Raw genomic sequence first — 14848 nt, 5'->3', positions numbered from 1 at the left:
TGGCAATTATCGCCCCATTTCAATTTTGCCCGTAATCAGTAAAGTGTTTGAATCTATTGTCAATCATCAACTTGTTATATATTTTGAAAAATACAACATCCTCATCAAAACTCAGTTTGGTTTCAGGAAAAAACACAGTACTAAGCTTGCCCTGGTTGACCTGATCACTGGTATTGCTAATAAGCTGGACAATGGTTATCTGACATGTGGTATATTCATTGATTTGCGGAAAGCCTTTGACACAATAGACCATAGTATTCTTCTACAGAAACTGAGTCACTATGGTGTCAGAGGCTTGCCTTTACTTTGGTTTAAAAGTTATCTCTCCCAGCGTAAGCAGTGTGTCTGTATAAATAATGTTACCTCGCCATATAGCGAAATACAATGTGGAGTACCACAAGGCTCAATTTTAGGCCCCCTTCTCTTTCTGATTTACATCAATGATATTGTGAACGCTACTGATGCATTTGAATTTCGATTATTTGCCGACGACACAAACTTGTTTCAATTTATCAACAATCCCTCAAATATAATTCAGCTTGATCAACTCCATTTCGACTTCAGGAAAGTCTGTGACTGGTGCGACGCCAATAGGCTCACTATCAATGTAGAAAAAACTAATTTCATGATTATTAAGACTTCGCAAAGATTGGTGAAAACGGAGGGAAGTCTGGGCATCAATCGCTCACAAATTTCACAAGTAACGTCAACCAATTATCTTGGCGTGTGTTTAGATCAAAATATGCTTTGGACATCACACATTGAAAAAGTTAGGAAAGCAATTTCTCCAATTAATGGCATAATTTCCAAAATTCGCTATTACGTACCTAAATCTACTCTTCTTCTGCTGTATAACTCTATGATCTTGCCCCATATCTCATATTGTATAGAGATATGGGGCAATACATACAATACATTTCTCAAGCCTATCTTAAACCTTCAAAAGAAAGTTATTCGCTTTATAACTTTTTCAAATATTGGTGCTCCCTCCTCCCCTCTTTTTCAGCAACTAGGAATTCTAAGTGTCCACCAGCAATGCAAATTTAATACTTCTTTATTTATTTTTGATTTGAGGGCCGGTCACTTCCCGCAAACAGTTAACGACTATTTCAACACACCACCAAATACGTATCACACTCGGAATACAACGAGAGATAACTTTTACATTCCAAAAGTAAATCTTACTTTGACGCAACACAATTTTCAGTATGCAGCTGCAAAACATTGGAACTCCTTACCTGAAGAATTGAAAAAAATACAATCCAGGACTACTTTTAAATCTCAGTTAAAACAGTATTTGTTACAAAATTAATTCAGCTTTTTCTACCTTACATTGCATTTAATGCCAGTTGTTATATATTTTTTTTTGATGAGAACGCGTTTTGTTTTGTTTGTTTTTTGTTTGTTTTTGTTTTAATTTCAAATTTGTTTTTGTTTTTGCTTTGATTATTTTATTTGTTTAATCAATTGTAGTATGGGCCACAAACTTGACTAGTTTGTTTCAAACTATTTCTGTGGTCCAGCCATAAACTCTGTATTCATCCATCAGTTTAATTGTAATATTTATTCCACTGTCTTTTGTACTTTCTCTCTTGTTATGTTGATATGATTTTGAGTTTGTGGCAAATAAAATACTATATCTAAAATACATTATGAGGCAAATATATAAAATCAATATTGTCAGGTGGACAATCTGGAAAATTAAATTTGATAAATTAAAGTCAATATTCAAAATACTACAACAAAGACCACTATACGTTGTTATACATGTACATCTGTGAACGGCACAGTGTTTAAAAACATTAAATTTACTGGCATCAGGTTGTAAACTTTCTAGTTCTCTGATCCGGCATCTGTGGAACTTTAAAATGTAACTTGAAAAGCATATATGGACTATCATAAACATTACTTACACACTTGTAAAAAATACCATGTCTAAAAACATCCTCCGTTGCGCTGAGAGGGGATTGGCAAATCGAAAAACTTGCATAATGTGCATATTGTGTCGGTTAAAAATTATTCCGTTTAATGAATTTTCCAGAACCCTTTCAATGCTAGCCTGTGGTTTATTTTGGCAAGGTTACCAAATGATTGAGCCCTATTCCAGAATACTCCCCATGGGTGATCAAGGTATGCTGTTCCTGCGCCAAACCACAATTGAATGGGGTTGGCTAAGTATCTCCAAATATAGATTACGATCCAACCTCTCCTTGCAAATCCCACACTTATAAAGAAATCTCTTATTATGTATGAACACTGAAGTCGATTACCACTGTTATTTTATACTAGTGTATCATACATTTGCACATCTCCAGAATACGGGAAGTATGCCATATAACTGCACAAATGAAAATCAGCGACAACGTTTTTTTGTGAGCTTGATGGGAAGAGGGAACTGGGAAACAATTTGTACAAAATATTTTCTCATCAGCCCCCACCCCTTCCCTAAGTGTTGTTCGTTCCCTCGGTTTGCATTTGCGCGGAAATGTAATTCAGGCCAGATATACTCTCTGTCTAAAATAGGTGGAACAACATTATCCACATATTAGGGCAAGAAATGGCAAGACAACTAGTTTATTAACTGTGGAAAGCTTCATAAGACAGTTGATTTCTCGGGATTCAATTACGATATGAGCAGTCAAATTTTTGGTCGCTTCTTTCTTTATGTGAGGAGGATTTAATTTAGAAGTGTTTAAGACGATTTTTATGAAGATAGCACACTCGAGTAAACATATAACTATCAATCCAACAATATCTACCAATGACAACTGTCAATCAAACGTGTCACGTGAACTGATTGCTTTGGTAAATGAAAATATAATTTCATTGAGACACTGACCCGCCCCTGTGCTACATCCAAGTGGGAAACACAGAAGTATCTTTATACGCATATAAAGTCCAGATACGTCCTGATAAAGGAAGTCAAAAGTACAAACCATGTTTGGCAGCGTCATTTTATTTTGGTACATGCAAATGTATAATTGTTTTTTCTTCTGAGCTAACATAAAATGGAATATTAATGCTAGTACCTTTAGAATTCAAACTGTTCTTACTACATTTATCAAGTAAACAAATATACCTCACGTCTGAATAAAGACTTGAATATGTGCTGAACAAGAAAAAATGAATCGATTAACTAGAGATTCTTACATTAATACTTTTGTGACTTCTGCACAAATGTTGAAGACATTCATTGACATCACTGTACCAGTCATTCTGTAACGTACACGTACTATAGCGTAGAATGCCTACCAATATTCGAAAATACAATACTGCAATGACTATATGCAATACTGCAATGACTATATGCAATACTGCAATGACTATATGCGATATGACTACATGAGATGACTATATGCGATATGACTACATGAGGTGACTACATGCGATATGACTACATGCGATGTGACTACATGAGATGACTACATGCGATATGACTACATGAGATGACTACATGCGATATGACTACATGAGGTGACTACATGCGATATGACTACATGAGATGACTACATGCGATATGACTACATGAGATGACTACATGCGATATGACTACATGAGGTGACTACATGCGATATGACTACATGCGATGTGACTACATGAGATAACTACATGCGATATGACTACATGAGATGACTACATGCGATATGACTACATGAGATGACTACATGCGACATGACTACATGAGATGACCGTAGCTATATGCAATAATGCGATGCGAGATGATGACATGATATGCGGCGATTTTGTAATGACGTTATGCCATTCGTAGATTATTCAATACGCATAATACGAGTATTGATATGAAACAGGCTAGGGAGTACTCCTCAGCATGTTGCACCGTTGCACGTGGTAAGAGGTGGACCATTTGATATCCGGGGGGGGGGGGGGCTTGGAAGATTTCGGGGAAAAAAGATGCCAAATGGATTTGCTTGAAAAAAAATCCGGATATGAGAGGGTGATGGAAAAAAAGACGGACCACTACTGCTAGAAAAAAAATGTCTTGGCAGGGAAATGATGCACAGGTTCGAGTATACTGTTCAACTTGCTCGTACCTCTCCAACCAGGACACTTGTCAAATCATGACAAACAGTTTCAAACACATGTCAGGTACCAGTCAGTTTCGTTAGCATGTGGTACATATATATATATTTGTTCTTTTCTCTGTTTCTTTCGTAAATGGTTTAAATATTACTTCATGTAAGGGTTCATAAATAACTATACATAACATTATACATATAATACATGTATTACCTAGCTACCACACTAGTTACAGAACATGCCATGTAAGTGTTTGGCTGTTTCACAATCAGTGCTTCACTTATCTTACACTTTGGGGCAAAAGTGAACTTGAAGGTTTTGTAATGGTAACCTTCATACTATTGGATAGTTTATAAAAGAACTTAATCTAAATTGTTCTAGTCTCTTCAGTATGAATTTGTCAAAAGGGATGAATATACTTCCTATTTCAGACACTACATGTATCGACACCACAACTCAAATTCAAGTTTCTATTGTACACTAGGTATGACCTCCTAAAGTGCTCTAACACATCAGTAACTTTACTATACATGCAATATCAATGCCCCTATACCAATGTTACAGGCCCACTTTTATAACATGGAAAACTTAGGTAAAAAGTTATATTTACTTTAGCTTTTCGATGCTTGGCAATATATATCTCAGAGGCTATGCATAACCTAAAAATTGCCTAAATAGAAACAAAAAACTGCAGATCTGGCGGGGGGGGGGGGGGGCCTTGCACTCCATCACCCCAGAGGCCATGGCCACTCAACCAACAATAATATTCACCAAAATTGGTAAAAAAAAACGTAGACATGTCCAAGCCTCAAATCAAAGTTCTTCCCTCCACCTCTTACTGTCAAGATGCTATGGAACTTTATTTCAAACATGTTTCAACCTTATGTAGTTGCTTTTTACATGTTAGAGCTGCCTTTTAAAGCTTGTAAATTATTGTCTGAAAGTGTCTGTGAATAGCCTAAACATTGCCTTTAGAAGTAAAAAACCTCCAGGGCTTCTAGGGGGGACCCCCAAGAACCCCCCGTAAGAGGTAGACATGTTCCAGTCTCAAATCAATGTTCTTTCTTCCAACTCTTACTGTCAAGATGCTATGAAACTTTATTTCAAAAATGTTTCAACCTCACAGAGTTGCTTTTTACATGTTAGAGCTGTCTTGTAAAATTTGTAAATTATTGTCTGAAAGTGTCTGTGAATAGCCTAAACATTGCCTTTAGAAGTAAAAATCCTCCAGGCCGTTTTGTAGAACCCTAGAAACCCCCCCCCCCCCATTCACACACACAATAACACACAAGAGGTGGACATATCCCAGTCTCAAAGCTCTTCCCTCTACAACTTACTGTCAGATGCTATGAAACTTTATTCAGGGGGGTCAGTGACTTTTTGTCGGCCCAATGGAAAAAAAACACTGACACCCCCCATCCCCCAAGCTTGAGAAACTGACTGGTCTATCTGAATGTTTGAGCTCACCAATCAAGTTTCCGATTTGTATTTTCAGTGTGTCACCATACCATGGCATAAAAACTGTCAACGATGTTTATTTAATTGAAAATCAAACATGTATGAAATATGTAGTTTTCTAAATATAATATGTGTGTCATAGAACATTTTTTACTCTCTCTATTACCGTGTGCCAAAACCAAACAGAAAATTGTGGCAACAAATGTAGGTGTTCAACATTGACGTAAAAAAAATACGGATATCTCAGAAAAGCAAAGAAAAAAAAAGTTGCCAGCATAGGCGAAGGAGAAAAAAATAATTCTCAGGCAAGCAGGTGGGAAAAAAATAATGACTCTCCACCAATCTTCAAAGCCCCCCAGGATATCGAATTGTCTACCCCTTATGCATATTGAATAATCTACGAATGGCATAACGTCATTACAAAATCGCCGCATATCATGTCATCATCTCGCATCGCAGTATAGCATGTAGTCATCTCATGTAGTCATATCGCATGTAGTCATCTCATGTAGTCACATCGCATGTAGTCACCTCATGTAGTCATATCGCATGTAGTCATCCCATGTAGTCATATCGCATGTAGTCATCTCATGTAGTCATCTAATGTAGTCGCATCGCATGTAGTCACCTCATGTAGTCATATCGCATGTAGTCATCTCATGTAGTCACATCGCATGTAGTCATATCGCATGTAATCATCTCATGTAGTCATATCGCATATAGTCATTGCAGTATTGCATATAGTCATTGCAGTATTGAATTTTCGAATATTGACAGGCATTCAACGCCATAGGGCGTATGCAACAGGTAGTTTCATGCATAGATTAGGCATCACCAATACTGCAAACTGCGTATTCTGTAATGATAAAGACTATCTTCTTCACATATTCCTCGAGTGCCCTCGTCTGATACCTCTTTTCAAACTTCTCAGTAACATCTGGCACAAACTTATGGGAAGTGAAGGCAAAAATATTCAGTGGTGGTTCGTTCTAAGCCCACCCTTTCATAAAGGTCGCACTGATAAAAACACTCATGCTTTACTGAGCTACATCCTCACTACAGCTAAAACCAGCATTCATATTTCGAGAAGGAGGGTAATCAATGAAGAAACCAAAGCTTCGAATATCGACGTAAACAAACTATTCAAAACACGCGTGATACACCGAATTTCAAATGATTACGTGTATCACAAAATTTACACTAGTATCAACACTTTTGAAACTAATTGGTGCATAAATAATGCAGTGGTTTCGATTGAAGACAAAACACTTGTATTCGCCGATATCATTAAATAACTTCTATATATGTTCGTCATTTCTCTGCTCGTCAGTACTGCTTCTCGGCAACCGTGTACGTGTACATACGTGTATTTTGTTTGCATTAATGCCTTGTTTATTTCTATTTTTATTCAGAGAACACTCACACACACTCTGCGCAATTGCTTAAGTGGCCTGTACATTTGCATTTTAACCTACTCTTCTGATTAAAAACAAGCTATCACAACCAACTCAGCTGTTGTCTCGAATCAACACAACAAATGTATAACTTTCACCTGCTGTCAAATACAGGTCACTCGCTATTGCGGCCTTGACCAGAAAAAGCTCTGGGCATCGTACTCGTCACGACGTTGTGCCGACACGTTGAGATTTGTTCCCCCCTCCCCCACTTCGCCCTACCCCCTGGAACTAATCGTAACTGTCACTGCAGTCAGCCTAATGGTCGGCAGGGACACACATACTTACCATGCTGCTTTCTTACAGCTCAAGTCAAATATTTGGTTGTATATAGAGGAATCGTTGGATGTACATTGAATACACAATGCTGACAACTATAATAAACCTGTCCTGTTCTTTTTCAACACGACATGACTTGAACCAAAGTGTTTGAGGTCATCATGCCCCCATATAATTAAAAGCTGAAGTTTAAAGAGCCAGCTGTATATACAAGAAGATTCCTTAGATGTACATTCGAAATACATATATGAAACGAATAATGACATTTTCATGAACACTTTCCTCACAATTGTCAATTTGTTTTGACTTGAACATTTCTTTCCATGCCATTGAAACGGGCATTGTGTTTATTCTCATATAAAGTATTTTTTTAGTAAATAAAGTTTCTTGTGAAAAGTCAAAAAGTCATCATCATCATCATCATCATCATCATCATCATCATCATCATCATCATCATCATCACAATCGTCCTCTTCAGTGGAGCTGTAAACACTGCTGTCTGTTTCTTCTTCCCGTTGGCTTTCATTTGGCCATTTCATATCACTCTAATGTCTGCTGGCCAAGACATTTCCAAATGTAAGCCTCTACAAGTTCCACTTTGTCTTTCTACAAAAGCTTCTTTGCACTTGTCAGCTGATGTTTATCTAAGTACATTAAGATCAGATACATTCAGCTTCTTCAATTGACCATTTCTGTACAGAGTGTTCCAATCAGTGTCACCATATACTTTTATATTTTATGTTTTTATATTTCACCTTTGCACCGGTACAAAAGAACAATAAAATATAACAAAATAGAAATCAGATAGCGAACAAGTACACATAATAATACAGAAACAAACAAAAACAACATGAAACAGTAATGGCACTCCATTGACTTTTTAACTTAGCTTACTTAATATGCCAATATCTATAAGTTTCTCAACTTCGAGTTTCTTTTATCCCATAACGATCTTATAAATGTTTTTGTTAGCTTTCTAACTAAATAGTTGAGCTCCCATAAAACCCTACTGAAAAGATTGAATTTAATAAAGTGTACATGCAAAGGTTGATAATTTTTTTTTCATTATTATGTTTATTTTGCCATAAAAATAAATGAAATTACATTCATATATACCTCTAAATATTATTCGCGTTGGCAAGAAAGTCGCAAAAATACTTGCCCCTTAATCCCCTGTGCTTCGACTAACTTCGGCACCTCGGCCAGCTCACGAAAGGTGTCGAGGTCCCACGTGTTACAAAAGCCTTTGTGTAATGTTTAATTATGAATTACTAATTACGCTTGCCATATTGTATTCTCAGTAACTGTGTACCAGTTTAGTCTTCCGGCAACAATGGTTCCTTGGTGTTTTGTCGGCAGCACCCGCAGTGAAACGATCACCCTACACACATTTCCGAGTGACTGAGTAGGTATTGGGTGAAGGCAGTTGAAACCACGCGTAAAAACTGGACAGTGACGCCATACAGTGAAAGCCGGTAAATGTTACCGGGGCCCATAGGGGTGTGTAATATTTCATAGATTGTTGTTTTCCTGGTCTACAGAATAAATATAACAACCTTTTAACTATATATATATAGTCAAAATGTTGTTATATTCAGTCTGTAGACCAGGAAAACAACAATCTATGAAATATTACACGCCCCTATGCCGGGCCTGGGGTTCTCCACGCCACCGGTGTAGCCATGATCAAAGCGAAAAAAAGGAAAACATATAAAATAATTTGAAATGATGTTTTCAAGAAAGCAAGTTAGCGTCATAAAATATTTTCAGTACGATAACAATTTTTTTGGAAACAATGCGTAGTCCGATTGTATGTTTTGATTTCCAAGTTGCTGGGAGGCGATCGTTTTCATTGTGATACATTACATCATGGAACTAAAGCTGTATAACCCCGGTGATTACATGTACATGATACTGTCGCAATCATATCAAAGTAAAAAGACGCAACGCTCATTATAATGTTGCTATTTTTGTTTCCATCGTTTTGTCTATCTGAACAATTACTGTGTCATGCCAATCACATGTCAAAAGTGGATGGACACAGCAAAGTACATTTGTACAGTCAACACTTCACGCTCCCAGGTCAAATAACTTCCACAACGTAAGACATGTCTATCCATCAAAAACTCAAACAAAAATGGTCGGAGACAATACGCAATACACCACAGTACGACCGGCTTCAGTGAACACGGGCCGTGCTTCGAAAGAAGATGAAACCACTTCATGTCACTGTGTGGATGGTAATGAACGCGGTAAAAAATGAAATAAAGTGCGTGTATACACATAGCTTTCAAGAGGGATGGTTATCCACACAGGCATTTGTTTCCCGAGTTATGGCTCAGAATATTTCTATCAGAATACAATAAAATAACGATAATATCGTTAATATTGACGTATTAAACCAACACTATATGAAAGGGGTAAAATTACACATGTTTCTATGATCGCGCAGTTTCACTAAATGCGAAGGTCTTCCTTCGCATTTAGTGAAACTGCGCGATCACAGAAACATGTTTAATTTTACCCCTTTCATATAGTGTTGGTTTAATACGTCAATATTAACGATATTATCGTCATTTTATTGTATTCTGATAGAAATATTCTGAGCCATAACTCGGGAAACAAATGCCTGTGGTTATCCAACAAAACAACGTTCTGCTCTAACGAATTTGTGGGTCTACTTTCGCGAAGATTTTGAATGGTCATAGATCGAATGTACTGGTACGGCGATCTGAACAACTTGAGAAAATATTATGGGGACGGGTATGGGGAACTCTTGAAGCCATTCTAATCCGATCTCTGTATGTTCCATGGGTACGGAAATATTAGATAATTTTCGTTTCGATTAGATTGTCAGTGGGAGCTGTTTTCCACCCATTGCATAGTTATGTCACAGACAAGCTAGTATCTGTGGTTATGTCAACAAAGGACGCTGATAACAGCCTTCACTTTATGTAAACAATACGGCTTCACTTAATACGCTGGATGGGATGGTCCATGCGGTACAAGACAGCAAGGCATAGTCAGAAAACAAGCACTAAACTTGCATGGTGGATATTTAAACACAGGTATACTATTACATATAATGTGTATCATACATATCCAAAAATGGTCAGGAAATCCCTACTATGCAGTCATTCAAGCAGAAACAAATTCAAGAAAGATTATAAAGAGTTTCTTCTTGAACAATTTTAACTTTGTATTTTTTTCACACATTTTCAGATTTGATCATTTGATGGTGTATGACGTTTCATTATTGTGAGACTTTACAGCAGTCACATAATTATTTCCATGATCGTGTTTATACTAGTTTTCTTTCAGAGATTTTAGTGATTAGACTTGATTAGTTAATTAGTAACTATTTTCTAGCCCACTCTAATACAATTTTGCACATAGTGTGAATTGTATGCTTTCAATGTTATTTTTTCTCTCTCTTTGATGGGTGAATAAAACTTATCATATCTTATCATAGCATAACAGTCGATTGCATAGTAGGGATTTCCTGAACATTTTTGGATATGTATGATAAATTACGACATAGGGTCGTTTATGCGTTATGTGTTAATACCAGTTTTGACTTCAGTCAATGGTAAGTAATGGTTAAGTATACTTCAGTCAATGGCAAGTAATGGTTAAGTATACTTCAGTCAATGGTAAGTAATGGTTAAGTATACTTCAGTCAATGGTAAGTAATGGTTAAGTATACTTCAGTCAATGGTAAGTAATGGTTAAGTATACTTCAGTCAATGGTAAGTAATGGTTAAGTATACTTCAGTCAATGGTAAGTAATGGTTAAGTATACTTCAGTCAATGGTAAGTAATGGTTAAGTATACTTCAGTCAATGGTAAGTAATGGTTAAGTATACTTCAGTCAATGGTAAGTAATGGTTAAGTACACTTCAGTCAATGGTAAGTAATGGTTAAGTATACTTCAGTCAATGGTAAGTAATGGTTAAGTATACTTCAGTCAATGGTAAGTAATGGTTAAGTATACTTCAGTCAATGGCAAGTAATGGTTAAGTATACTTCAGTCAATGGCAAGTAATGGTTAAGTATACTTCAGTCAATGGTAAGTAATGGTTAAGTATACTTCAGTCAATGGTAAGTAATGGTTAAGTATACTTCAGTCAATGGTAAGTAATGGTTAAGTATACTTCAGTCAATGGCAAGTAATGGTTAAGTATACTTCAGTCAATGGTAAGTAATGGTTAAGTATACTTCAGTAAGTAAAATACTGTATGTTTGAAATATGCAACAAAAAGTACGCCTAAATACGTACAAACTCAGCTTGTGTTCATTTAGATGAAATCAGCATTGCTTATCAGGAAGAGCCCCCTCACAAGTAAACATTCAAAAACATAAGTATAGCCAATAAGACACAAAAATATGATATAGATATATTTAATATTCCATTCATTTATTAATTCATGTCAGAAATCACTACTTCTCTCTTTTCTTTGTCATGACCTGAAAGACTCCATTAATTTTGTTCTCACATTTGTGTCAAAGCTGCACTAGCTACAACTGGATCATTTTTGAAAACATTTTGTTAATAACTACTAGTAATATCATACACCCTGAACAGTATTGCATCACCTGTGTTAGGTACAATAACTACTAGTAATATCATACACCCTGAACAGTATTGCATCACCTGTGTTAGGTACAATAACTTACTAGTAATATCATACACCCTGAACAGTATCACATCACCTGTGTTAGGTACAATAACTTACTAGTAATATCATACACCCTGAACAGTATCGCATCACCTGTGTTAGGTATAATAACTTACTAGTAATATCATACACCCTGAACAGTATTCCATCACCTGTGTTAGGTACAATAACTTACTAGTAATATTATACACCCTGAACAGTATTGCATCACCTGTGTTAGGTACAATAACTTACTTGTAGTATCATACACCCTGAACAGTATCGCATCACCTGTGTTAGGTACAATAACTTACTAGTAATATCATACACCCTGAACAGTACTGAATCACATGTGTTAGGTACAATAACTTACTAGTAATATCATACACTCTGAACAGTATTCCATCACCTGTGTTAGGTACAATAACTTACTAGTAATATCATACACCCTGAACAGTATCGCATCACCTGTGTTAGGTATAATAACTTACTAGTAATATCATACACCCTGAACAGTATCGCATCACCTGTGTTAGGTACAATGACTTACTAGTAATATCATACACCCTGAACAGTATCGCATCACCTGTGTTAGGTACAATGACTTACTAGTAATATCATACACCCTGAACAGTATTACATCACCTGTGTTAGGTACAATAACTTACTAGTAATATCATACACCCTGAACAGTATTGCATCACCTGTGTTAGGTACAATAACTTACTAGTAATATCATACACCCTGAACAGTATTACATCACCTGTGTTAGGTACAATAACTTACTAGTAATATCATACACCCTGAACAGTATTACATCACCTGTGTTAGGTACAATGACTTACTAGTAATATCATACACCCTGAACAGTATTACATCACCTGTGTTAGGTACAATGACTTACTAGTAATATCATACACCCTGAACAGTATTACATCACCTGTGTTAGGTACAATGACTTACTAGTAATATCATACACCCTGAACAGTATCACATCACCTGTGTTAGGTACAATGACTTACTAGTAATATCATACACCCTGAACAGTATTGCATTACCTGTGTTAGGTATAATAACTTACTAGTAATATCATACACCCTGAACAGTATCACATCACCTGTGTTAGGTACAATGACTTACTAGTAATATCATACACCCTGAACAGTATCGCATCACCTGTGTTAGGTACAATGACTTACTTGTAATATCATACACCCTGAACAGTATCGCATCACCTGTGTTAGGTATAATAACTTACTAGTAATATCATACACCCTGAACAGTATCACATCACCTGTGTTAGGTACAATAACTTACTGGTAATATCATACACCCTGAACAGTATTGCATCACCTGTGTTAGGTACAATGACTTACTTGTAATATCATACACCCTGAACAGTATCGCATCACCTGTGTTAGGTATAATAACTTACTAGTAATATCATACACCCTGAACAGTATCGCATCACCTGTGTTAGGTACAATAACTTACTGGTAATATCATACACCCTGAACAGTATTGCATCACCTGTGTTAGGTACAATGACTTACTAGTAATATCATACACCCTGAACAGTATCACATCACCTGTGTTAGGTACAATGACTTACTAGTAATATCATACACCCTGAACAGTATTACATCACCTGTGTTAGGTACAATGACTTACTAGTAATATCATACACCCTGAACAGTATCACATCACCTGTGTTAGGTACAATGACTTACTAGTAATATCATACACCCTGAACAGTATCGCATCACCTGTGTTAGGTACAATAACTTACTAGTAATATCATACACCCTGAACAGTATCGCATCACCTGTGTTAGGTATAATAACTTACTAGTAATATCATACACCCTGAATAGTATCGCATCACCTGTGTTAGGTACAATGACTTACTAGTAATATCATACACCCTGAACAGTATCGCATCACCTGTGTTAGGTACAATGACTTACTTGTAATATCATACACCCTGAACAGTATCACATCACCTGTGTTAGGTATAATAACTTACTAGTAATATCATACACCCTGAACAGTATCACATCACCTGTGTTAGGTACAATGACTTACTAGTAATATCATACACCCTGAACAGTATCACATCACCTGTGTTAGGTATAATAACTTACTAGTAATATCATACACCCTGAACAGTATCACATCACCTGTGTTAGGTACAATGACTTACTTGTAATATCATACACCCTGAACAGTATCACATCACCTGTGTTAGGTATAATAACTTACTTGTAATATCATACACCCTGAACAGTATCGCATCACCTGTGTTAGGTACAATAACTTACTAGTAATATCATACACCCTGAACAGTATCGCATCACCTGTGTTAGGTACAATAACTTACTAGTAATATCATACACCCTGAACAGTATCGCATCACCTGTGTTAGGTATAATAACTTACTAGTAATATCATACACCCTGAACAGTATCGCATCACCTGTGTTAGGTACAATAACTTACTTGTAATATCATACACCCTGAACAGTATTGCATCACCTGTGAGTAAACACATCTTTTGTAGCATGATAAATAAAATAAAATCAAATTGATTTTTAGGTCCACACCAAAAAGCAGCACCTGTTTTTGTACTGATTATGGATAATATTGACCACTGATTAACATGTACAATATCTAATTATTGGTAATTTAACAATTTTCAGTGAATATATTGTGGTTATCTGATCCAAAATTGATACTACAGTTGCAATAGTACAGTTTTAACATGATGACAGATTCAAAATCACCTTTTGCTCCTGATTTAAACTTGTATTACACTGTGTACAGACAATACAATGTATTACACTGTGTACAGACAATACAATGTATTACACTGTGTACAGACAATACAATGTATTACACTGTGTGCAGACAATACAATGTATTACACTGTGTGCAGACAATACAATGTATTACACTGTGTGCAG

Source organism: Glandiceps talaboti, chromosome 11 (genome assembly GCF_964340395.1).
Source record: "Glandiceps talaboti chromosome 11, keGlaTala1.1, whole genome shotgun sequence".
Lineage (NCBI taxonomy): Eukaryota > Metazoa > Hemichordata > Enteropneusta > Spengelidae > Glandiceps > Glandiceps talaboti.
Note: the sequence above shows the minus strand (reverse complement) of the source record.